Below are 26845 nucleotides of genomic sequence, written 5' to 3'. Positions count from 1 at the left end.
TCCGATGAGCTATGAAGCTCTTTGGCACAGATGTTCAGCCACCACGCTCCACCACTGTCCTTCGTAGCCCAGCGTCCGGAACCCATCGTGGTGCAGTTGCACCGCCTACACACTCGATGGCGATACTGATTAACGCAGTTTCAACACTGACACACAGAGACTCAACACTGACACACAGAGACTCAACACTGACACACAGTCTCAACACTGACACACAGTCTCAACACTGACACACAGAGACTCAACACTGACACACACAGTCTCAACACTGACCCACAGCCTCAACACTGACAGAGACTCAACACTGACACACAGTATCAACACTGACACAGTGTCAACACTGACCCACAGCCTCAACACTGACACACAGAGACTCAACACTGACACACAGTCTCAACACTGAACCACAGTCTCAACACTGACAGCCTCAACACTGACACACAGTCTCAACACTGACCCACAGCCATACTTGCAGACTGCCTTTTCCGAAAGTGGCCATCAGGGGGCGCAATAAGCCAATCTTGGCCAATGGACGCCTTGCTCGTCACAAGTGACGGTACAGCCTCAATGTCCACGCCATCCCAATTACCCACAGATCCAATTGCTGCGCGACTCCCTCTTATCCGTCCTGCTCCTTGCTCATGAGCAAATTCGGAAGATCTCTCGGGGGTTGGCGGTGCGTGGAGGTGTGGAGTTGAGGTGGGAGGGGAGGGGAGAAGGGGGTTCGTGGGTTCGTGAGTTCGTGGTCCCGGGCTCAGAGCGCCGTGATGTCGTCGCTGCACCGCACGTGGACAATGACGGTGCCGCCACCGCTGCCACCGCCGCCCTCCCGCGTCTCCAGCTGCAGCGTGTGCTCGTCTTCGGCCTGGTTCAGTTCCGGCAGCCCCACCTCGCCAAGGAGCTCGTCCTTGAGCCAGTGGCTTGACCACACCTGGCCGGAGGAAACGACGAGCGGGTCCGGCAGTCAGGGCCACCTTTAGAGGCTTGCGGAATAATAAAACATCGATTCACCGCGGTAGCCCCCCCGCCACCCACCCCACCTCTAACGGGGGTGAGAACCGGAGGTCGCAAACGGGTTTTGATTCCTTACCCGTACCCGGCCGCACCAGGGTCGAAAATGGGTACTCTACCCGTACCCGTACCCTACCCGAAATGAGTGACAAACGGTTACTCACCAGTGACTCACGGTCTACCCGTACCCGTACCCGGCCGCACCAGGGTCGCAAACGGCTACCCGTACCCGGCCGGGTACGGGTAGCCGGGTATCGGGTAGGGTACGGGTATCGGGTACCCGGTTGCGACCTCTGGTGAGAACTCGAAGTGACCAGGACAAGAATCTCATTGCCAGCGCGATATAAAACTGTTAATAACAAAAAACTATCAACAATTTTTATTTTACCAGGTAAGGCCCACTGAGCTATGCAACTATTTTGTTCAGAAGCGACATGGTTACACAAATGATAGCTCAACGAAGTGGGTTATCATCATCGCGTGGACATTTATAGCAGGCAAATATGCATGTTTATAAAAAGTCGAGGGAAAAACCAGAGGACACGGAGACAAATCCATGCAACCACGGGGAGAGAGAGACACGCGCAAACTCCAAATATACAGGCGTTGGGGGTCTGGATCGAACCCACGACCTCCTGCATATCAAGCGAGGGAGATCATATCTCGCCACCGCATCACGCCAAACTTGGCGGGACACTGTTGAACAAGTAGTCACGAAACTCGAGTGAGGCTTTTAACAAATAGTAATCCTTTACAATTGCCAAGTGAGTGGTGTATTACATCCGTAGATTCCAATGGGTCACCACCATCAGGATGTAGAGGCCAGGGTAAATAAGTAATATTAAAACATACTTTTTTTTTAAACATGCTTTATTTAAATGTACCGTACGAGTAATGGCAGAACTCCACGACTCCAGGAAGTGGCCCGTGGTGATTTACAGCCAACGTCAGTTGAGCGTGGACAATTAGACCCAAGCCGAAACATAACATATAAAAATGAATTTTAAAAATACTTTTTTATTTCTTTTGATAGAATATAGTATTGTCATTAGTATGACATAAGTATACCAAGTTTGCAGTCGATACCACATTGGGAAGTGGGTTAAAATTGAGCTACAAGATTTGAGGATACAACAACAACAACAGACAGAGTGAGTTAAATAAAAAGCGTGAAATAAAAAAAGGTGAGTTTTCAAGATGAGACTTAAATAACTATGGGACCTATGCATTGTCTCGTTTCAAAGACAAAGCATATACGGTATTATCCGAGCGTGTTTGTTTTGCAAGTACTTGGTGCATTTGGTGCCTTGCAAAATTGAATGATACAGACACAAGTCACCTGGATGACAATGGAATAATACAGATAATGATAATTGGTTTTTTACCCTTCTATCTGGCAACAAAACTGACACCTTTTTTACAAGGAGTCATGTTTACATAGACCACAATACCTGCAGTCATAATGCAAACAAAAAACATAACTCTGATAATGTGCACTGTCCTTGAAGTTGATTGGTCGGGTTGGACCAGATGACGCCAAAATGTGCCTTTTGGCGTCATCTGGTCCAACCCATGTGAGACTAGGCTCTAAGGAAAGCTGTCTCGGGTGTGGACCAATCAACTTGAAGGACAGTGCATACATTATCAGAGTTGTGTTTTTTGTTTGCATTATGACTGCAGGTATTGTGGTCTATGCAAACATGACTCCTTGTAAAAAAGATGTCAGTTTTGTTGCCAGATAGAAGTGTAAAAAACCAATTATCATATTTTTACTGGCAAATGAGGTTCCAATAGAATACAGAAAATGACAATGAAATAATGCAAGTACAAATCACCTGGATGACGATGGGCTTGTCTGGCCTTCGCTGGTAGAAGATGGCCCTCGTGTTGAAGGCCGCCTCCTGCGTGCCCTTGAAGACGTCGGACTTCACCCGCACGTCCTCGCAGATGATTACTCCGTACGGGCTGATGCCTGGGCAAGACGTCGCGCGCTCTTAACTTCCGTGGGACAGGGAGGTCAGAGGTCAGAGTACCGAGGCGGCTACGTTAGGAAAAAAATTAACTCGTAAAAACTAAGTTTTTCACTATAAATCCTTTATATGCGTGGCGGCTAGAGTCCTCTCGTCCTCTGGCTTGAGATGGCTGCCACCTATGGGTCAGATGATTGCCTGCCACCATTAAGCAATTGGTAAATACATTTTTAAAAAAAATTCCTAAAAGTGTAAAATTTTGGAAAATAAATTGTCACGCACAACGAGTCTGTGTGCAAAATGTCAGCTCGATTGGATCACGGGAAGTGGGTTAAAAAACGAGCGAAAGATTTGCACGGTCGTAAGCGCACAAGCAAGCAAGTGAACTTAATATAAAGGATTTAAAAACATTTGGTCCCTGCCATGGGAATGTGGAATTTCCACCGCCGGCTGCACGACCTCGCAGATGATCACTCCATACGGGCTGATGCCTGGGCAAGACGTCGCGCTCTTAACTTCTGGTGGAACCGGGAGGTGCTTTGGTGCCATGCGCTCAGAGGTCAAAGCACCAAGCTGGCAGCATATAAGAAAATGTTTGTCCCTGTCATGGGAATGTGGAATTTCCACCGCTGGCTCCAGGGATCAACAACGCAGCTGTGCGTCATCGCCGTTACCATCGGCTGCGTCTTTGCGGGCACCGCTTGACGTTGCAACTCCCTCCTGCCATCACCGTCCCGTTCCCCCCAACTGCAATAAGAGGATCAGTGGCAAAAGGCCGCGCCTCCGATGAGCGCGGTTGGCTACGTACGGTGCGAAAGAAGTTCAACACACACACACACATGTAATTGTGAGAACCCCGTTCAGTTCGAGAAACACGTTGCGATCTTGCCTATTACAACTTTGGAAGAAGAAGAGCTAACTCCTGCCTCAGCAGTTCTTTTTAAAATCCTTTATATTAAGTTCGCTTGCTTGCTTAGGACCGTGCAAATCTTTCGGTCGTTTTTTAACCCACTTCCCGTGATCCAATCGAGCTGACAGTTTCCACACAGACTCGTTGTGCGTGACAATTAATGTTCGTGAAAAAAAAATTCAAAAATTTTACACTTTTTTGGACAAAAATATTATATTTAATTACCAATTGCTTAATGGTGCAATGCAATCATCTGACCCATAGGTGGCAGCCATCTCAAGCCAGAGGACGAGAGGACTCTCGCCGCCACGCATATAAAGGATTTATAGTGAAAAACTTTGTTTTTACTGGTTATACTTATTTTCACGCTTTTATATAACTCGCTCTGTCTGTTCTATAATCAACTCTGTCTCTTGACGTATCCTCAAATCTTGTAACTCAATTTTAACCCACTTCCCAATGTGGTATCGACTGCTAACTTGTTATACGTATGTCATCCTGATGACAATACTATATTATATCATTGAAAATAAAAACATTATTTTTTTAAACGATCTTTTTTATATGTTATGTTTCTGCTTGGGTCTAATTGTCCACGCTCAACTGACGTTGGCTGTAAATCACCACGCTCCCTTACGCTATGGCAAGCTTCGGGGCCACTTCCTGGAGACGTGGAGTTCTTCCATTACTAGTACATTTCATAAAAGCGTGTTTAAAAAAAGTATTTTTAAATATTACTTATCTCCCCCCACATTTAGAATCAATGTCACGCATTTAGAGTATTTGGCTACGATACATTATTACGTAACGATAAGCCACTTTGTTGAGCCGTCATCTGTTAAAGCCAGGTCGTTTCTGAAAAATAGCTACAGTACATAACTCACTGGGCCTTACCTAATAAAATAAATGAAATAGTTTCGTTTAACTTGGCATCTCATCTCAATCCTCCCCCCTCCCTCTCTGTGCGAGCCGCATTCTCTCTCAGAGACGTCCGTGTCGATCATATGGCGTCCCTTGATACCAGCTCACTTCATGACCTATTTAAAATATGTTGTATTCATATTACTTGGTAATAAGGCCCACTGAATTGGAAAATTATAGCAGCCAAATACTCGAAACGCGTGATGTCGATTCTAAATGTGGAGGGGGAAACCCGGAAGACCCGGAGGAAAATCCACGAGACCACGGGGAGAGAGAGAGAGACACGCAAACTGCAAACATACAGCAGCAGGCGTCAGGGTCGGGAGTGAACCCACGACCTTCTGTATACCAGGCGAGGTAGTTAACATCTCCTAGCCACCGTGAGTGACGATGATGAGAGAGAGACACGCAAACTCCAAACATACAGCAGGCGTCAGGGTCGGGAGCGAACCCACGACCTTCTGTATACCAGGCGAGGTAGTTAACATCTGCTAGCCACCGTGATGATGATGAGAGAGAGAGACACGCAAACTCCAAATATACAGCAGGCGTCAGGGTCGGGAACGAACCCACGACCTTCTGTATACCAGGCGAGGTAGTTAACATCTCCTAGCCACCGTGATGATGATGAGAGAGAGAGACACGCAAACTCCAAATATACAGCAGGCGTCAGGGTCGGGATCGAACCCACGACCTCCTGTATACCAGGCGAAGTAGTTAACATCTCCTAGCCACCGTGGCGCCCCTAACCCAAAGCACGCGGCCTAACCCAAAAAAAACCGTGACTATAAAAACCGAACTTTATTTCTTTGAAGGCACCCGTCTTAAGGCAAGGCGGACATACAACCGCCAATCATTTACGAATCATTACTAGTCCTCAAATGTGTAACCGCATTGAGATAATTATTAATGGGCCGCTTTGTTGAGCTATCATTTGTGGCCAGGTCGCTTCGGAAAAATAAGTAAATACCTGGGTGGCCTTTGTCTGGAAGGATGGGGATGGTTTAATGTTGTATTTGTGTGTTTGGGTGATTTTTTTTACCTTTCTTGAACTTTGCACTGCTATCGTGCTTTTGTACCGTTTGTTATTGTAACGTTCTGACCCCGTGCCCATACTGTTTCAAGTTTCAAGTTCATTTATTTGGTATAGCCCTGTGAGCCATTCGGCTCTTGAATCGGGTGCAACCGCAACAAAAAAAAACATGAACAAAAAACATCTTAAAGTGAATATGTGACTAAGTGCAAACAGAAAATCCAAGAAAAGACAGCAAAATATTGCAGAAAAAAACCGTACACCAACGCTGTGTGCAAAAATCCCAGTGGGATGCAAGTCAAACAACAACAACCACAAGACAACTTAGATTAAGGCCATCAGTCTAACTCTGTACTACAACAAACAAACATGGCTAAACCAATACACTTTTCGAAATCACCAAAATAAATCTATGGACATCTGTGACAAAAGAGCTTCATGGATCATCGGATTCCTGCTGCCAGTATAAATACAATATTACAGGTAGGAACAACAGGTTCCACACTGCCCACCAGGCATTATGTGTCTGTCTGTCGTGCATATTTGTCTGTCGTGCACGAATGCGCTGTCCAACCAAGTTCCTACCTGCCCACTCCGAAGGAACGTGTTCTGATTCTGTTAGGCCACGTGGCGGAGCCAAGCGGAGCGACGAGGCAGTTGAGTGTGGATTTAAAGCTTTCGTGACTGCAGGGATTCATCTTCTTGGTTCTTTCGGTAAAGTCACGTAGAATGGAAATAATAAAATAATAAAAAATTTAACATAATAAAATAATTCTCACGACGTTTCGGCCACAACGCATGCAGCCGTCCTTAGGTGGAGAACAGGTCTGAGAACAGGTCTGTCCTCTCGACGGCTGCTTGCGTTGTGGCCGAAACGTCGTGAGAATTATTTTATTATGTTTAATTTTTATTATTTTATTATTTCCATTCTACGTGACTTTACCGAAAGAACCAAGAAGATGAATCCCTGCAGTCACGAAAGCTTTAAATCGAAATTTAATTATTTCATAATTTTAATTTTTTAAATTTTATTATTTCCCTTCTACGTGACTTTACCGAAAGAACCAAGAAGATGAATCCCTGCAGTCACGAAAGCTTTAAATCGAAATGCAATTATTTTATTATTATATTTTTTATTATTTTATTATTTCCCTTCTACGTGACTTTACCGAAAGAACCAAGAAGACAGTTGAGTGTGGTTCTTTCCGCGACGCGGCGAGTGCCACGCGGTGTGATGGGGGCCATAGGGAGGGTGGGTGGGTAGGTGGGGGGAGAGACAACACCTGTCTTGCCGGGGACCTTGGCAGCGCGAAGGTGAACGGTGACCACCCTCACCGGGGGTCGATGGAACATGACCCAGCACGACTCGAGCGGACTGTCCTTGGTCAGCTCCCTGCACCGCCACCGACGGCGACAAAAAACCCGGCACGGCTCTCTCAGCAGCAGCAGCGGCCGCGCCTCCGATTTAGCGCGGCTGGCTTACGTACGGCGGCAAAAAAGTTCTACGTACGTGCGGATGCTCGCAGCGATCCGCAGGCGAACCGGTGCTGCTACAAACCACCGCGATGACCACCACCACCGCCGCCAGCAACAACAACAACAGCAGCAACAGCAATGATCTACTCTGCCAACAGCTGCTCATCCAACAACCTCGGCTACCAGGTCATCCTCCACCGACAACGGCCCGGCTCTCAGTGGCCGTGATTCCGCTCACAGCAAGCCGCGGGTCAACTGGTGCTACTGCAGCCACCACCACAACCACCACCACCAGCAACAACAATTACAGCAGCAGCAACGATCTACTCATCCAACCACCCCGGCTACCAGGTCATCCTCCACCGACAACGGCCCGGCTCTCAGTGGCCGTGATTCCACTCACAGCAAGCCGCGGGTCAACTGGTGCTACTGCAGCCACCACCACAACCACCACCACCAGCAACAACAACAGCAGCAGCAACGATCTACTCATCCAACCACCCCGGCTACCAAGTCAACCTCCACCACCAACGGCTCCCCGTGATAACGGCCCGTCTCCGCTCACAGCTAAGCGGCCGGTGTTTAAACTAAACTATTTTATTTATCGGCTAAAGCCCACCGAGCTCTGAGCTCTTGTTCAGACGTGATAGCTCATGAAAGTGGCTGATCATCATCATCATCGCCGTCGACGTCATCATCATCACGTGTGAAAATTCATAGGAGCAGCCAAATAATCTAAGCGCGTGTTGTTTCTAAATGTGGAGGGGCAAAAAACTGGAGGAACCCGGAGGACAATCAATGCTGTGACAACCACGTAAAGAGAGAGAGGGTCTGGTTATGGGTGAGGGTTAGGTGTGGAGTGTGGGTCTGGTTGGCTGGTGTGGTTAGGGGTCAGGGTTAGGTGTGGAGTGTGGGTCTGGTTGGCTGGTGTGGTTAGGGGTGAGGGTTAGGTGTGGAGCGTGGTTCTGGTTGGCTGCTGCGGTAAGGCGTCAGACAGTGGAGGACTACGCGAACACGTGGGAGCAGCACGGACCGGAAATTCGATGCCACGTCGGAGTAGAGCCTCAGCAGGAAGCGCCTGGGGATGCCTGGGCGGTACGTGGAGGGGATGATGACGTAGCGGCCACACGCCAGCTCCAGCCGCAGGAAGACATTGAGCGCGTTGATGTACTTGGAGACGGCGACACGCTCGGGGGCTCTGTGCAAGCGGTACCTTCGGTTCTCCTCCACCTGCACGCCAGCAGGGGTCAGCGGCCGGGGGTCAGCGGCAGAGGTCGCAATCGGGTACCCGATACCCGTTTGCGACCCTGGTGCGGCCGGGTACGGGTACGGGTAGCTGCACGTGACTCACCCCAACCAATGAGTGAGAAGGCCGTGATTCACTGGTGAGTAACCGTTTGTCACTCATTTCCCAACGTCTTGTCTCTTCTCACAATTCAAGTTCCTAGAATCAACCCACCCGTGCCTGCAACATGGCTTCATCCCAGAGGTCGCAATCGGGTTCCCGATACCCGTACCTTACCCGATACCCGGCTACCCGTACCCGGCCGGGTATTGGGTAGGGTACGGGTACCCGTTTGCGACCCTGGTGCGGCCGGGTACGGGTAAGGAATCAAAACCCGTTTGCGACCTCTGGTCAGCAGCGGGAGGCAACAGGACAAGATCCAGGAACTGAGTGTCACTATCCAGGAAGTCGGACTAAACACGTGCACCCCGATGTGGCTTCTTCAACAATAGCAACAGCAACCAATGCAAACCTGCCATGAACAACCAATCAGATTTAAGATAATATTTTTGGGTTTTATGTTGACCCGGGGTGGGAGGGGGGGGTGTCGACGCAGTCTGCACCTTGTAGATGAGGAACCCGATGGAAACTTTTCTGGGCCTAGTCAAGGCTTGACTGGGGTCCCGGTCCTGCTGCTGCAAGGAGATGAGTATCTCGTCTTTGTCCTTCTGGACTTGGAACATGTACTGTGAGAGAGAGAGAGAGGACACACGCGTGAGGGAAGCAGGGGGTTACGGCACCTGGGTCTGTCCCGTGACTTCCTGCCAGCTGGCATTTGACACTTCACGTGGCCTGGCACAAGCGCTGTAGTCACGTCACTGCCACCTGGTGGCGAATGCATACCGTGTCAACCCATACGGTTTACTCCATATTCTTGTAGAGGAATTTTTTGTTTTCAGGTCCATGCGGCATACAACCATTTCAATATGGGCAAAAACAATGTTTTGTCTATTTGTTTGTGTTTCTCCCTTGTGATCGGACTTTGTAAGATGAACTTTGAGATTTATAAGAGGCACGGGGTGACCAATAAGGTCTCATCTTCTTGGTTCTTTCGTATAAAAACATCATAAAATAAAATAATTATTTTATTTTATTATGTTTTATTTTTATTATTTTATTACTTCCCTTCTACGTGACTTTACCGAAAGAACCAAGAAGATGAATCCCTGCAAGTCACGAAAGCTTTAAATCGAAATTCAATAAGGTCACATTTGGTGAGTAACAAGGTAGGGCACTGATAAGGGGTTGACAGGTATGCCAATGGCAGTTGTTGTTGTTGTGCATGTGTGAGTGTGTGAGTGCCAGCGACCTGCGGGTTCTGCAAGTAGGTGTCGTAGTTGCTGCAGCCCCCGGCGCGGTTGCGCCGTGGATCGGGCGACGGCACCCACTCTCCGAACGAGCGCACCTCCTCCCACGTCTTGCGCACGCTCAGCAGCGCCGTGTTCACCAGGCGACACACCACCGCATCCGTAAAGTTATTACACCAGTCGGTCAGCGACATCCTGCGGGGGTGAGGGGGGGGGCGGCACCCATCCGCAACCTCCCGTTAGCACGGGTGGCTACGTACGGTGCTAAAGAAATTCAACATACAGTGATCCCTCGTTTATCGCGGTTAATGGGGACCGGAACCCCTCGCGATAGGTGAAAATCCGCGAAGTAGGATTGGCCCCCTAGGAATTTCCGTATGTGTGTGTGTGGGTACCAGAATGTTTAAAATATGTATATTTATACTTTATATATATATTTTACTTAAATCTATTTAATTATAAAACCTTAATATTATACATTCACTCTCTCTCTCATACGATACGTATTATGGTGTTCTACACTCACCAATGACAGTAGTATCTTGAGACTTGACTCCAGTAATGACGACGACGACGATGAGAATGACGATGACAATGACGACGATGACAGACCTGTGCAGTTCGATGAATGTGATGATGAATGATGATGATGATGGTGTTACTGCACAGGTATAATGAGGCCTTTAAATCAGTTCGAAAAATCCGCGATGCACTGAGGCCGCGAAGCTTGAACTGCGAAGTGGCGAGGAATTACTGTATGTGTAGTGACGACAGGGACGGTCGAACCAGAGGCAACACCCGTTTATTAACTCTTACGTAGGTACAGCGTGTAACTGAAGAGGTAGCAGCCTCTTCACCCGTTTATTAACAGTAAGCACTCCCAGGCTAGCTGCCACCCGTCCTCTCAAGGAGACGACCTGATCTGGCCCTGGCTAGGCACAGATCCCGACTATCAGCCACACGAAGTCGGCCCTCAAAAGGACGTCGACCTTGGCAGCTCTGGCTAGCCGCACCGCTGGCTTGCTCTGGCCGGCCCTTAGAAGGACAGCGACCAGAGGAGTTCCAGGGACTCACTAGCTGGCCTTCGATCTTCACCGGTTCTTCATCTTGACCCGTTCCAACGTCTGCCTCGAGCTCTCTGGCTCTCCACCTTTTATACCAACTTGCCACCGAGGGGCGGGGCTGTGTGGGATCACAGCATCCCCCCACAGCCCCCCCAGGGTGGTAACCGTTTGCGGACGTGGATGTGGACACCCCTGTGTAACCGACTGTTTTCCTCCCGTAACACTCCTACACACACACTATCGTCATCATCCCGTACCTCCGATTAGCACAGTTTGCTACATATACATTCGACTTACGAACTTACAGAGATATGAACAAACCTATCCGCATGTACAGTTATCTGTTCGAACCGAGAGGCGTAAATTCAGCCACCATGCAATAGATGGCGGTAGTCGTATCTACATCTGCAAAACATAAAGAACCGGTGGCATCTATATCTGTAGAACGTGAAGAACCAGTGGCATCTTCTTGGTTCTTTCGGCAAAGTAACGTAGAAGGGAAGTAATAAAATAATAAAATTTAAAAAAACATAATAAAATATTTTTTTATTATGTTTTATTTTTATTATTTTATTATTTCCCTTCTACGTGACTTTACCGAAAGAACCAAGAAGATGAATCCCTGCAGTCACGAAAGCTTTAAATCGAAATTTAACCAGTGGCATCTACATCTACAGGGAATGATACAACTTTTAAAGCCATTCCCTGTGTTTAGTGTACACGCTGTACAACATGTTTGGAATTGGTAGGAGTAAAGTTGGACTTACGAATACATCGACTTACGAACAGCCCTTTGGAACATAACTCGTTTGTAATTACAGAAGTCCCTGTACATACATTAGCACGGTTGGTTGCGTACGGTGCAAAATAAATTCAACTTACTGACATACATCAGCGGTGATGACGGAGATGAGGATTCTGATATAGATTCGGTACGTATGTATGCTGAACTTATTTTTGCGCCGTACGCAGTGAACAGTGCTCTTTAGAGGTGCGGGGGAAAGAACAACCCTAAACACAAGTAGCAAGCAAGCGAGACAATGTGGAAACGCGAGATTCCAAGGATCGTGAAAGTGAGTCTCCTTTGACAGACAAGGGAGAGAGCCATTATGGGACCTCCTTTGCCAGTATCAAAATACAAGAATAGGTGTTACCATTTCTGGCAATAAAACAGTTGTGTTAAGGTCGTATTTGTTCTTTCGGTAAGTCACGTAGAAGGGAAATAATAAAATAATAAATAAATAAATTTTATAAAAATTCTCACGACGTTTCGGCCACAACACAAGCAACCGTCCTGAAGCTCTCGTGTGAGGACGGCTGCTGGTGTTGTGGCCGAAACGTCGTGAGAATTTTTATTTTATTAACTTTTATTTTTATTATTTTATTATTTCCCTTCTACGCGACTTTACCGAAAGAACCAAGAAGATGAATCCCTGCAGTCACGCAAGCTTTAAATCGAAAGGTGTTAAGATATTAAAATACGAAACAGAAACCTTTTGTAAGGAACCATGCCTGCGTTAACCACATGCACTTGTGGTGAACATGCCAACAAAAAACGTGCTCTGGTAGTATACGATGCACTGTCTTTGCAACTGATTGGTCCACACAAGAGACAGCTTTCTTTAGAGCCAAGTCTTCAGAGCCTGTGGTTGGTGACGTTGCCGTGGTTGGTGACGTTGGTGCAGTGCCACCAGGGGCCCCCTGCCGGGTCCGTGGAACCCAGAGGTCGCAAACGGGTTTTGATTCCTTACCTGTACCCGGCCGCACCAGGGTCGCAAACGGGTACCCGTACCCGGCCGTACCCTACCCGTACCCGGCCGGGCCGGGTACGGGTAGGGTACGGGTATCGGGTAACACAAGCTTCCGTCTTCAGGTGGAACCGTCACAGCCACGACAGCTGTATCAAGTAAATGAGAGATTGCAGGAGCTACCACTCCGTTTATATAATGGTTGGAGAGGGGGGGGGGACTGGGCAAGTACAGCACACTTTTTATTCATATGGTAAGGTGAGGCTTAAGAGGGTGAGCCTTTGTTATGGAGAGGTACGGTTTGTGACTCAACCTGTGAAAACAACTGAACATGGTAAACCTGTAATAGTTGTCTGTCAAATAAGATTGGCCAAATAAGTGTAGTTATGGGTTGCCTTCGAAACGTCGTGATTTTTATTTTATTTTACTTTTATTAATTTTAATGTTTTACCTACGTGACTTTACCGAAAAAACCTAAGAGTATGAATCCTTGCAGTCACGAAAGCTTCAAATCTAGAATTAGGGTATCGGGTACCTGATTGCGACCTCTGGGATGAAGCCATGTTGCAGGCGCGGGTGGGTTGATTCTAGGAACTTGAATTGTGAGAAGAGACAAGACGTTGGGAAATGAGTGACAAACCGTTACTCACCAGTGACTCACGGTCTACCCGTACCCGGCCGCACCAGGGGCGCAAACGGCTACCCGTACCTGGCCGGGTACGGGTAGCCGGGTATCGGGTAGGGTATCGGGTAGGGTATCGGGTAGGGTATCGGGTACCCGGTTGCGAAATCTGGTGGGACCCCAGTGCGATTGCGACCCTCCCCACACACTCGGCAGCTCCGCCACCGCGAGCACGCGGCCGGCCGTCACTCACCAGAACTCCCCGTCGTTCCGCACCGTAATTCCCATCCGTTGGCGCTCGCTCCCACTGACCATTTTCCACTCCTCGGACCTGCGGGACGGCAAGAGTTTACGTTTTACTCTAATCATAATCATTGTCTTCTGCTCACTGTGAACATTTCAGATTTCGGTGTGTGTATGTTGATCTTCTTTCACACCGATTTAAAGCTGCCGTGACTGCAGGGCTTCATCTTCTTGGTTCTTTCAGTAAAGTCACGTAGAAGGGAAGTAATACAATAATAAAAATTAAACATAATAAAATATTTTATTTTCTTATGTTTAATTTTTATTATTTTATTATTTCCATCCTACGTGACTTTACCGAAAGAACCAATAATATTCTTTCACACCGTATGTAGCTTAACCGTGCTTCATCGGAGGTGCTGACGTTCGTGCAAATCGCAATTGCTTGGGGGACCCACAGACAAGCTGAGAGGCAGCTGTCAGGCGGTGAGCCGGCGCTACCAATCATTGCCCAAGCTCTGCGATCCTATACTTATTAAGGTGTTATCGCCCAGGGTTTATCCATTGATCCCACGCCAACCGCGGGGGGGGGGGGGTTACGTTCCTGAAAACCGCCGCGGTTTGGCAAAAAACTGCCGATGGTGTGCCGAAGGAAAACAGTGGATACGTAAATACCGCGGGCGTGCGAACAAAAACGTGTTTGGCGAGGAGATCGCCATACGCGACACGAAAAATCCACGCTCTTGGCCGTGCGTATGCGTGACGTTCAAATAGCCACCTAGATTCAATCCACAGACTCAATGCTGTCAGTAGAACAAATCTGTGGGCCACCACCCGCTCTTGCATTGCAAACTAACGACAAGCAGATTGCAGCCCTCTGCCCGTAACACCTGGTATGCAGCCCTCTGCCCATAACACCTGGTATACAGCCCTCTGGCCATAATACCTGGTATGCACCTGGTATGCACTAGTGGTCGCTCATCCGTGCCAAATACTCTCAACGCGTGAAGTTGATTCTAAACGTGGATGGAAAAACCGGAGGACGCGGGGAAAAATCCACGCGACCACGGGAGAAACAGAAAGACAAGAGACACCGAACCCATGTACCTCCTGTATACCAGGCGAGGTAGTTAACATCTCCTAGCCACCGTGATGATGATGATGAGCGAGAGAGACGCAGACTCCAAATACGCACAGCAGGTGTCGTCAGGGTCGGGCTTGAACCGACGACCTCCTGTATACCAGGCGAGGTAGTTAACATCTCCTAGCCACCGCAGCGCAATTTGTAACGCAGGGCCCCCCTGGAACTGTCCCGACGACTCGAAGCGTCCTTTACTTCCCACCTCATCTTCATCCTCCCTTCATCCCTCCATCACCCCCCCCCACCGCACTCCACGTCCTCTCTGCGCAGAGATGTCGGTGGCGATCACATGGCCCTCCTTGACACTAAGCCAGAGGTCGCAACCGGGAACCCGATACCCGTACCCTACCCGATACCTGGCTACCCGTACCCGGCCGTGCGATCCCAACGTCTTGTCTCTTCTCACAATTCAAGTTCCTAGAATCAACCCACCCGCGCCTGCAACATTGCTTCATCCCAGAGGTCGCAATCAGGTACCCGATACCCGTACCCTACCCGCCCGGGTACGGGTAGGGTACGGGTACGGCCAGGTACGGGTAAGGAATCAAAACCCGTTTGCGACCTCTGCACCAAGCTCACTCCAATCGCCTGTAATCATCGTGCCAGCTGCCATTAATCATCCCGCACGTGGCCGCACGCGCGCGCCCCTATCGACGACGACGCTCACGTGTCGCTCCACGACCCGTTCCACTCGCGGTGGCCCCAGGGGTTGCGCATGCGCAGCAGGTACTGCTTGTGGCTGCCGTCGCCGCCGTCCCGCGGCGCCAGCTGCACCTTGCGCACTGACGTCACGGAGTAGGAGTGGCCCTGCACCAGGCCGCTCGCCAGCCGGCGATTCAGCTCCTCCGCGGTGGCCTGCCGGGGTGGGCATGGTGGGGGGGGCATGGTGGGGGGGGGGGCATGGTGGTGGGCATGGTGGGGGGGGTGGGCATGGTGGGGGGGGGGCATGGTGGTGGGCATGGTGGGGGGGGTGGGCATGGTGGGGGGGGGGCATGGTGGGGGGGCATGGTGAGGGTGGGCATGGTGGGAGGGGGGGCATGGTGGTGGGCATGGTGGGGGGGGTGGGCATGGTGGGAGGGGGCATGGGGGGGGGGCATGGTGGGGGTGGGCATGGTGGGGGGCATGGTGAGGGGGGCATGGTGGGGGGGCATGGTGGGGGTGGGCATGGTGGGGGGGGGCATGGTGGGGGGGCATGGTGGGGTGGGGCATGGTGGGGGGGGGGCATGGTGGAGGGGGGGCATGGTGGGTGGGGGGTATGGTGGGGGGGGCATGGTGGGGGCATGGTGGGGGGGCATGGTGGGGGGGGCATGGTGGGGGCATGGTGGGGGGGGGGGGCATGGTGGGGGAGGCATGGTGGGGGGGCATGGTGGGGGAGGGGGCATGGTGGGGGGGGCATGGTGGGGGGGGGTGGGCATGTTGGGGGGGCATGGTGGGAGGGGGCATGGTGGGGGGGCATGGTGGGGGTGGGCATGGTGGGAGGGGGCATGGTGGGGGGGCATGGTGGTGGGCATGGTGGGGGGGTGGGCATGGTAGGGGGGCATGGTGGGGGTGGGCATGGTGGGAGGGGGCATGGTGGGGGGGCATGGTGGTGGGCATGGTGGGGGGGGTGGGCATGGTGGGGGGGCATGGTGGGTGGGGGCATGGTGGGGGTGGGGGGGAACGGCGGCGGGTTGGGTCGGAGCGAGCACGTGAACTCGCGTGGGTACGTGTGTCTGTACGTGTGTATGTGTACGTGAGTGTACGTGTGTGCGTATGTGTGTGTATCTGTACGTGTGTATGTGTACGTGTGTGTACGTGTGTGCATGTGTGTCGGACTTCTTTCGCACCATTCGTAGCCAACCGTTGCTAATTGGAGATTCCCCGCTATGGACAGACAGACAAATGGACGACGGGCGAACAGACAGACGGACGGAAGTTTGTTCATTCGTACGTATGGACAGACAGACGGACAAGACGGACGGACGAACAGACAGACGGACAAGAAGTTCGTACGCCTTAACGCTTCCCGTCTACGGCTGAAATTCCTGACTAATTTCCCGGTGGAGTTGATGGGTGAGCTGGGGGGCGGGGAGAGGAGGGGGGAGGGAGGGAGGGAGGGTGTCAATGGGCAGAGTGGAGCAGCAGCAGCAGCGTACGCGGATGGAGCAGCTGATGAGGCCCCCGCGCGAGTGCGCCTTGAGCAGGCGGCCGAAGAGGTGGAACTTGCGGATGGCGTCGCGGGCGAGAGCGCTGTCGGTGAGGTCGAGGGGCTCCGACACCCCGCCCGAGAGGTCCACCAGCGCCGCCGCAGTGCTGCCCCCGTCCATCGCCTCGTACGAGCCGCACAGCCTGGAGACGGTGGGGGGGAGGGGAAAGAAGGTGGAGGGGGGGAAGAGAAGGTGGAGGAGGAGGGGGGACGAGGGGGGGAGGAGGGGGGGCAGAGAAGGGGGTGGAGGAGGGGGGGAAGGAGGAGGTGGAGGGGGAGAGAAGGAGGAGGAGGAGGGGGGGCAGAGAAGGGGGAGGAAGAGGGGGGGGGGGAGACGGTGAGGGTGGGTGGAGAGGGGGGGAAGTAGGAGGTGGAGGGGGAGAGGAGGTGGAGGGGGAGAGAAGGTGGAGGAGGAGGGGGGGAAGGGGGAGGAGGAGGAGGGGGGGGTGGAGGAGGATAGTGAGAAGGTGGAGGGGGGCAGAGAAGTTGGAGGAGGAGGGGGGTGGAGAGAAGGAGGAGGGGGGGAAGTAGGAGGAGGGAGAGAAGGGGGAGGAGGAGGGTGGAGGAGGAGAAGGACAAGAGGAGGTAGAGGGGAAGAGAAGGTGGAGGAGGGAGGGGGGAGTGGGAGGAGGAGGGGGGGAGGACGGTGAGGAGGTGGAGGGGGGGCAGAGAAGGGGGAGAAGGAGGAGAGGATGGAGGAGAAGGGCGAGGAGGATGGGGGGGACAGGAGGAGGATGAGGGGGGGTATGGGGTACAAGAGGATGATGATGATGAGACAGCTCTCAACACAAACCCAGGGGGTTGACACCTCGCGGCTCTTCAGGGACTACTGCTTCGTGACGTCATTCATTCACGACCCCCACGACGTCCACGTGTTCACCACAATGCATTGCGGCTCGTGACCTGAAGTACCCGTCGAGGACGCTTGACAACGGAGTTGAGGCACACGTATATTTATTTAACAAGTTGCCAGTACAGGACAGCCCTAGAGGGGGTAGCGGCCCCCTCACCCGTATAACTCAGGGAATACCCCTAGCTATCCATAGCCTATCCCCTGAGTCCTCCACTAAGAGCTAGGGGAGGCTGTCTGGCCCGACACTGGTAATCGGGCTCGGTACCCGGAGTCCCAGAGCACTGGCTCTGGTTCACGGGACCACGCCACTGGCTCGAGCCTGATCCCGTGGGGCCCTGATAAGGGCGGCGATCAGGGGGAGTCCAGGGCTCTAGCTACGACGTCTTCCGACTTCTTAGCTTAACTATAACATAACTGACTAAGCCCATATAACGACCCCTTTTTATACCCAACCCTCCTTGAGGGGTGGGGCCCCGGGGGATCGTAACGCCGAACCAGCCCCCCCCCAGGGTGTCTGGCTCGGACGTCGCAGAGGGCATCTCCCTGTGCACACACGTAGCCCCGCCCACTGTGTTTCTTTCCCATAGGCTGCCATGCATAACGGCCCTCTCTCCAACATCCCTACATCACTCCCCCCCGCATAGCTCGCAGCCGTCCCGGCTGCAACAATTTCAACAAATGAATCTTTACCCCTTGACTCCCCCCGTGTGTGCCCCATTTTTTCCATTTAACAAAACGAGAATTAAACAACAACACTAACAATGCCCCTAAAGGGAGAACAAACCGACGCGCCCCCCCCCCCCGAATAAATACGAAATCCGTAGAGGCAAGATATGTACATTTCCCGGAACCCTCAGCGCACGCACAACACGCACACAAGACGCACACACACACACAGCCATAATACAACAACGCGCCAAGAGCGCCACACGAACGCAGCGTCCAGCAACAATAGCACACGAAAGTGTACCAGAAAACGCAAAAAAAAATAAAAAAAATTTTCTTCTTATTTTCGTTTCGTTTTCACTTCTTGTTCGCGTTCCAGTGTTTTTATAAGAGTCTGCGCATTTTAGCGCGCGTCCTTGCCGCAGGCCCGTCACAAGGGCCAACCTCAGATGGCGGACCATTCGGTGGCCGCTGTCCCATCCGAGGCGAGTCCGCAATTGGAGTGGCGGGACCCTCGGCATCCCCCGTGAGGGATGTGCGCGAGCCCGTCATTCCGGGAGAACCTGGGGGCGGGGCAACCGGCAAGACGTCAGGTGAGATCAACAGAGGCGGACCCTCCGGGTCGGTCGACCCCTCACATGCTTGGCCCTGCGCGTGTGGAGCAGAGTCCCGCACCGCAACGAAGGGTTTTAGTCTAGAGGGGTGAACGAACCACCGGCGCCTCCCCCACTTGATACGAACGCACTGCGGTCGCAAAACCTCGACCACCTCGACGGGGCCCCGCCATGGCCGTACCAGTTTCGAGGAGGTCGCAAGCGGTACCTGGGGACAGTGCAGCCATGCCCTGTCCCCTGGCTTCCACTGCAGCACGTGCGCGCGCGCGAGTCTGAGGCGCTCATTCGCCTTTTGGCGCATGCGGGAATTGAGCATGGCAGCATCCCGCGCCTCAGTTAGCTTTTGAAGGTTAAATTTAACGTGCTCGTCCAATTTAATTTTACCTAGAGGCGCGGGGATCTGCAGCTGTGCCCGAACAGGTGGGTCATGTTCGCGACCATACATGAGAAAGAAGGGTGAAAATCCCGTGGCAGCATGGGGGGCCAATCGATATGCTGCCAGGACCCCTTGAATTTGCAAGTCCCAATTGGTCTGTGACTCCGAAACCAGGTGCGACAACATAGACGTGATGGTACGATGCAGACGCTCGACCATCCCGTCAGTTTGTGGGTGATAGGGAGAGGTACGAATCTTCTTTGTACCTAGGAGATCACAGACTTGTTTGAGGAGGTTCCCGGAAAAATTTTTACCCTGGTCGGTCAGCAGCCGCTCCGGAGCACCTTTGTCCATGACGTAGCCTTGGACAAAGGCGTCCACGATGGCTGCTGCCGACTGATTTGCCAGGGGCCAGGCCATAGGCCAGCGTGTGAAGTATTCGACCCCTGTTAGCAAATATCTATTGCCCCTAGGGGTGGCGGGAAACGGCCCCAGGATATCCAACGCTACGAGTTCGTTCACCCTGGAGACTGTGATGGACTGCAACGGCGGGTTCGACTCCCGAGCTGGTGGTTTGCGTTGCGCACACCGGGGGCATGCTGCCAGGAGATCCGTGACATCCCGTGTCATGCCCGGCCAAAAAAAATCCAGCTGGAGCGAGGCGAGGGTCTTTTGGGTACCCAGGTGGAGGAGGCGCTCATGAGCAGCCCACACCACCTTACCCCGTAACCCCGCAGGAACTACCAGCCGGTGACGGTGGGATTTACCGTCCCAATGCATGAGCAAGCCCGCGTGTATTTCCCAATTGTCGGCATCACCCGTCCCACACCCCCTCTCCCTGGCGCGACGACGCAGCGCGAGGAGGGAGGCGTCCTCCATCTGGAGGCGTCCCCACTCAATCACAGGCAACCCAAGCAGGGAATCCCTTCCCTGTTTCCCGATCTCATCGGGGAGCGATGTGTCAACATCGGCGGCGGCCGCCAGGACTGGAACCGTCATGTCCCCAGCTGGCTTGCAACGCCCCGACCCCAGGAGGCATGCGCATTCGGAGGTGGTTGGCATGCGCGACAGAGCGTCCGCATTTGTGTGGCGAATGCCCTTACGATAGGTGGTGTCAAAATCGAAATCCTGGAGGACCTCCAGCCATCGGGACAATTGTCCCGATGGCTGTTGAACCTTCAGGGCGTACTGCAGTGCCGCATGATCCGTACGGACAGTGAAATGCTGACCGTACAGATATGGGCGGTACTGTTGGATGAAGAAAACAATTGCCAACAGTTCTCTACGGGTGACACAATATTTTTGCTCCGCTGGAGACAACACCCGACTGCCGTACGCAACCACCCGTTCCACGCCATCAACCACCTGGGAAAGCACGCCTCCGATACCTGTGTTGCTCGCGTCGGTGTCGAGCAAAAACGGCCTCGAAAAATCGGGGTAAGTCAAAGGAGGAGCCTTCACCAATGCATCCCGAAGGGAGCAGAAAGCTACTTCCTCATCCCGACCCCAGTGGAACCGAACCCCTTTTGATGTCAAAGCATGTAGGGGTTTGGCAATTGTAGCAAAATTAGCGACGAACCGTCGGTAATATGAAGCGAAGCCAATAAAACTCCTCACCTCCCCCACCGAGGTCGGAATTGGCCAGGAGCTGACACACTGCGTTTTGGCGGGATCGGTAGCAATACCCGAGCGCCCCACGATGTGCCCCAAATAACGCACTGACTCGCGAAACAAATAGCATTTTTGGGGCTTAAATTTCAAATTAGCAGCCCGCATCCTTTGGAAAACCGCCCGCAGCCTCTGGAGATGTTCGTCAAAGGTTCTTCCAAAAACAATTACGTCATCCAAATAAATCAGGCACGATTCCCATTGCAATCCAGCCAAAACCAATTCCATCAACCGCTGGAAGGTTGCCGGCGCTGAGTGTAAGCCCATCGGCAACCGGTTGAATTGGAACAGGCCGTGCGGTGTACGGAAAGCGGTTTTAGGCTTCGAATCATCGTCCAGAGGAAGCTGCCAGAATCCCGAAAGTAAATCTAGTGTGGAGAAGAATCGCGCTCCCGCCAAGGCGTCCAGCGATTCGTCCATCCGTGGGAGCGGGTATGCGTCGGCAACCGAAACCTTATTAAGGCGACGGAAATCTACGCAAAACCGCAACGAGCCATCCTGTTTCTTAACCAGGACAATCGGTGCTCCCCAAGGGCTGGTAGAGGGAGAGATAATGTCGGCGGCTAACATGTCATCGACAGCCGATTTGACATGGTCCTTTTCGGCGGGACTCAACCGAAAAGGATTTTGGCGAATAGGCGCGCTGTCACCCGTGTCAATATGGTGACGCAGCAGGTGAGTACAACCCAAATCGTATTTATTCCGACTGAAAACGTCGGAAAATTCCTTTAGCAGCGATCTAAGCCGTTGGCGCTCTAAATTGGACAGGTTCGTCGATCCCGCACAAAGCGCGTCGAGCCACCCTTCATCGCCGTCCGAATGCGGGTGCGTCCGAGCAGCAGTGTCAATGTGGTTCACGGCAGGTTCCTCGCAGGGCACCGGCGTCGCGTGAGCGAGCACAGTCCCTTGGGGAACCACTACTGTCTGCGACCCGACATTGAGGACCGCGATGAAGGGATCCTCGTCCCCCCTTACGATGGTCTGGGCCGGAATTAAATGAGGCCCATTAACCCCGGCCCTAGACGGCCCCAGCACAACACCCTGATCCCCAACACCCTTAGCGAAGGGCCTACGAAGTTTAAGAGGTACCAGCATTTGTGCCCCCGGCGGCACACGCACTGTTTTTACGACGAACGCCGGTACCGTCGCGAACGCCGTCCGAGTCGCTACAGGGGAAGGCAGGAACGCCATACGTCGCCCCGACGGAAGCTCAATGCATCCTTGGTCGATCAAAATACGAATTGGCATCCTGCCCAAGAAGTCCGTCCCCAGCAGGCACGGAACTGCCAGTGAGGAGGAGACAAAAATCGGCCCCGACAATTTGATGTCCCCGATAGAAATTTGCGCTCGAATCTGTCCCACGATGCCGAGAGAGCCCCCGTTAGCGGCATAGAAAGGGACATTAACCGGTAGCAAAGGACGGCTCTGCACCGGTAGAATATTGTAAATTAGTTCCGAAATAATTGTCGCCGATGCCCCTGTATCGACTATGATGCGTACCTCCACCCCATCAATGTAACCGACCACGGCCGACGATCCCGACGCCGCGGCCACCACGCGATGGGCCAACACGGACCACCGCTCGGGCTCGATTTGAGTCCCCGCAGTGATCCGCGCCGGTCCATCGCAGCGCCCCACCGGCCCCCCGTTCGTTACGGTGCGAGAGTGTGCGACAGGTGGGTGCGTTGGCCAAACATGTGAGGTGCCGCGACTCGCCGGATCATGGTGCTGGAGCTTGGGAGGAGGAAGAGGAGGGCCGGCGTCCTGTCGAGGCGTCGTCCCCCGCTGTCGAGGAGAACGGCACCCCGAGGCGACATGGCCCCGGATGCCGCAGTTGAAGCACCGCGGGAGCGCCGATGGAGACGATGGACGGTCGAAACGCCTCGGCCCGTCCCGACCCGGCCGCGCCCCCGTCGTCTGTTGCCGTCGATGGTCGACGGCATAAAGTTCTTCTGACGGAAGGGTGGCTGCAGCCACCGCACGCCCAGCCGATGCCCTGTTTGCCTTTCGCCGCTGCTGCAGAAGGTTGGCGTGGAGGAGTCGCGCAGCCTGGAGGGAGGTCATTTCTGCATCCCCTTGTGCGATGACGACGATGTCGAGGTCGTCCGCCAAGAGGAGGATCTTCTCCGCGACCATTGCGTCCACGCCGTCGTCGTCCATGCGGGGAAAGGCTGTTTTTGCCAGCGCCAGAAGACTTGTCCGGAAGGCCAGAGGCGACTCTTTTTCACCCCGCCTGCGATCGTAGAACTGCTGACGGCATTCGGCTGAAGGTCCATAGACCCCGGCCAGCAGCTGTAGCGCCATTGGTAGTGTAGCCCGCTTCTCTTTTGGCGCCGACGTGAGTGCGGCGAGCGCGTCCCCATCGAGGAGCGCCGGCAGCGCGCAAAGGGCCTCCTCGTCGGACCACCGCGCCATCTCCTGATGGGCGAGGAAGCGTCGCCGGAAGCCGCCCCAGTCACCCTCCGCACCGATGAATTCCTTCAGCGGGGGCAGCCTTTGGTGAAGCGCAGCGGTCGATGTGGACTCCCGCAGGTTGCTTTCACCTCCCTTTGGCGGTGCCTCGGCGCGACTGGCCGATGGCATCGCCTGTCGCGGCAGCGATGACGCATCCTTCGGCTGCGATGACGCTGCAGCCCCGGCGACGGCGATGTCGGAGCCGATGTCTAAGCTGGCCACGCCCCGAACAGCCGCGGCGTCCATGGCGGGAAATTCAAATTGTGAAGTCGCTGAAATGGCGGGAAAGTGCTCCGGCCGCCGGTTCTCCTCGCCCTGCGGTGGACCACCAGCCCCCAACCGCGTAATGCCTTCCAGTGTGGCGGCAGCGGCATAAAGTAGCTCCGCCAGCCGTTCGTGAGCCAGTCGTAGTGCATCTGGCTGCGGCCCCTCTCCATGCTGACGTCCCGGTGAGAAGGCGCCAGGCTCCGGCTGCACCCCATCTTGTTGCTCTGTCTCGGGCTCGGCGATCTCCGCGGCGTCCTCCTCTTGTGGTACCCTGGTCCGAGCTGTATGGCGCGTTTCCATTTTTACCACTTCTGACGCCAGATGAAGTACCCGTCGAGGACGCTTGACAACGGAGTTGAGGCACACGTATATTTATTTAACAAGTTGCCAGTACAGGACAGCCCTAGAGGGGGTAGCGGCCCCCTCACCCGTATAACTCAGGGAATACCCCTAGCTATCCATAGCCTATCCCCTGAGTCCTCCACTAAGAGCTAGGGGAGGCTGTCTGGCCCGACACTGGTAATCGGGCTCGGTACCCGGAGTCCCAGAGCACTGGCTCTGGTTCACGGGACCACGCCACTGGCTCGAGCCTGATCCCGTGGGGCCCTGATAAGGGCGGCGATCAGGGGGAGTCCAGGGCTCTAGCTACGACGTCTTCCGACTTCTTAGCTTAACTATAACATAACTGACTAAGCCCATATAACGACCCCTTTTTATACCCAACCCTCCTTGAGGGGTGGGGCCCCGGGGGATCGTAACGCCGAACCAGCCCCCCCCCAGGGTGTCTGGCTCGGACGTCGCAGAGGGCATCTCCCTGTGCACACACGTAGCCCCGCCCACTGTGTTTCTTTCCCATAGGCTGCCATGCATAACGGCCCTCTCTCCAACATCCCTACAGACCTATGAAGTTTGTTTCGTGCCGAAATTAGAAAGTCAAACGTCTCTCGTTGTTACTTTGGATGCCGACCCACGTGCTAATCCAACACGACCCAGATGTCGTCCTTTTCACATTCCAAGCCACCGGCACGCAGTGCTGGATATACAAACAACGACGGTGCCCTATTCATCTTCCAGTCTGTCACGTTAGATACGCCAAAAATGTAAAATAATAATAGTTTGGAAATGCGCGGTGGGCGCACGCTCATTGAGTTATAGAGGGGCGATGCCAGCAGCTGAGAGCAGTGGCACTTGGTCTACCATCAGCAGCAGCAGCATCAGAAGCATCATCAGCAGCATCGTAATCACTCGCAGAAGCATCATCAGCAACATCATCATCGTTCGCAGCATAATCATCAGCAGCAGCATTATCATCAGTAGCAGCTACATCATTATCAGCATCATCATTAGCAGCAGCAGCAGGAGCAGCATCATTCGCAGCAGCATCATTGGCATCAGCAGCAGTGGCGGCTCCTGCAAAATCTCTCAGGGGGGCAAATGTCTGGATGATTGATAAGGATAAGGTCCACCCATCCAATGGATAAATTAACAGCTTAAGCATGTAAAGGCAACTTCACTTCTTTAATATTAATGAAAAATAAAGTGACTCTTACAATACATCTTGTTTGTTTCTATACTCAATATTAAAACAAACCACTCAAGTTTCTTTTATTAAAGATTCCACTAGGTGGCGACAAATTATATTGTTGGATGAAACGTGCTTACGTATGATGACGTAAGCACATATGATGACGTAAGCACGTTAGGGCGAGCCCTCCCGGAAGCCATAGAGAATGCATTGCAGTGCCCCCGTTCGAAAAAAAACATCTTTGAATGTAAGTCTATGGGGCCACTCGGGGCGATTCTCAGCCGGAGTGAAATCGCCCAAAAAGAGGCGGTACTCCACAGAACGTGACATGACGCTGATTGGACTATATCCAGAGGCTGACAGTGACGGCTAGCTTGACTCTGTGGTTCAATGACATTGGTGGTGCGTCGCCCAATCGCCCTAATGAAGAAACCGCCCCTGATCAGCAGCATCAAGATTAGCAGAAACACAATCAGCAGTATTATCAGCAGGATCATCATGAGCAAACAACGTAATCAGCATCAGGAGCAGCGAGTACCGTGAGCATAATCAGCGACGTCACCAATACGGAGTCGTTGAGTAAACATCGCAAGAGCTGAACCGAGGTCAGGGCCACGAAGGCCACCGACGTCTTTGGGAAAGGACGCGGCTCACTTAGAGAGACGCAGAGGCAGAGAGAGACGGAGAGAGGGGGGACCGGGAGAAAAATCCACGCGACCATAGAGAGAGACACACGCAAAACTGCAAATATACAGCAGCAGGCGTCAGGGGACGGGATCGAACCCACGACCTCCTGTATACCAGACGAGGTAGTTAACATCTCCTAGCCACCGTGATGACGATGATGAGAGACGCAGACTCCAAATATACAACAACAGGCATCGTCAGGGTCGGGATCGAACCCACGACCACCTGTCTACCAGGCGAGGCAGTCAACATCTCCCGGCCACCGCGTCTGGCCACCGACGCAACGCACTTGGCGTAGGCCTTCTCCAGCAGAGCGCTCCAGAACTCGGAAGGCTCGCTCGAGCTGCAGTAGAGCAGCTTCCCGTCGGAGGTGGGCAGCCGGTCGTCAACCACCACGTCCAGCCACTGGCCGAAGCGCCAGAAGCAGAAGTGGAAGATCCCCGGGTGCGGACTGGGCCCCCCGCTGCCCCAGCACTGGCTGAAGGGGTCTGGGATCACCTGGAGGGGGGTGGGAGGAGGGGGGTGGAGGGGAGAGGGAGATTTCAGCCAGGTGTGTCGAGGTCTGTCGACAGATTCCGGAATAAGTATAACCCGTAAAAACAAAGTTTTTCACTATAAATCCTTTATATGCGTGGCGGCTAGAGTCCTCTTGTCCTCTGGCTTGAGATGGCTGCCACCTATGGGTCAGATGATTGCATGGCACCATTAAGCAATTGGTAATTAAATGTAATATTTTTGTCCTAAAAAGTGTAAAATTTTGGAAAAACATTTTCACGAACATTAATTGTCACGCACAACGAGTCTGTGTGGAAAATGTCA

General features: G+C 53.0%; 1 pseudogene; it reads right to left on the bottom strand.

The window, feature by feature from the left end:
* Positions 1-609: 609 nt before the first annotated feature.
* LOC133357445 (calpain-5-like) overlaps positions 610-26845 on the bottom strand; it is a 47343-nt pseudogene continuing 21107 nt past the window's right edge.

The sequence above is a fragment of the Lethenteron reissneri genome, chromosome 58 (assembly GCF_015708825.2).
Source record: "Lethenteron reissneri isolate LAM-NWPU_2019-01 chromosome 58, ASM1570882v1, whole genome shotgun sequence".
Classification (NCBI taxonomy): domain Eukaryota; kingdom Metazoa; phylum Chordata; class Hyperoartia; order Petromyzontiformes; family Petromyzontidae; genus Lethenteron; species Lethenteron reissneri.
This window is presented reverse-complemented; position numbering and strand designations above follow the sequence as displayed.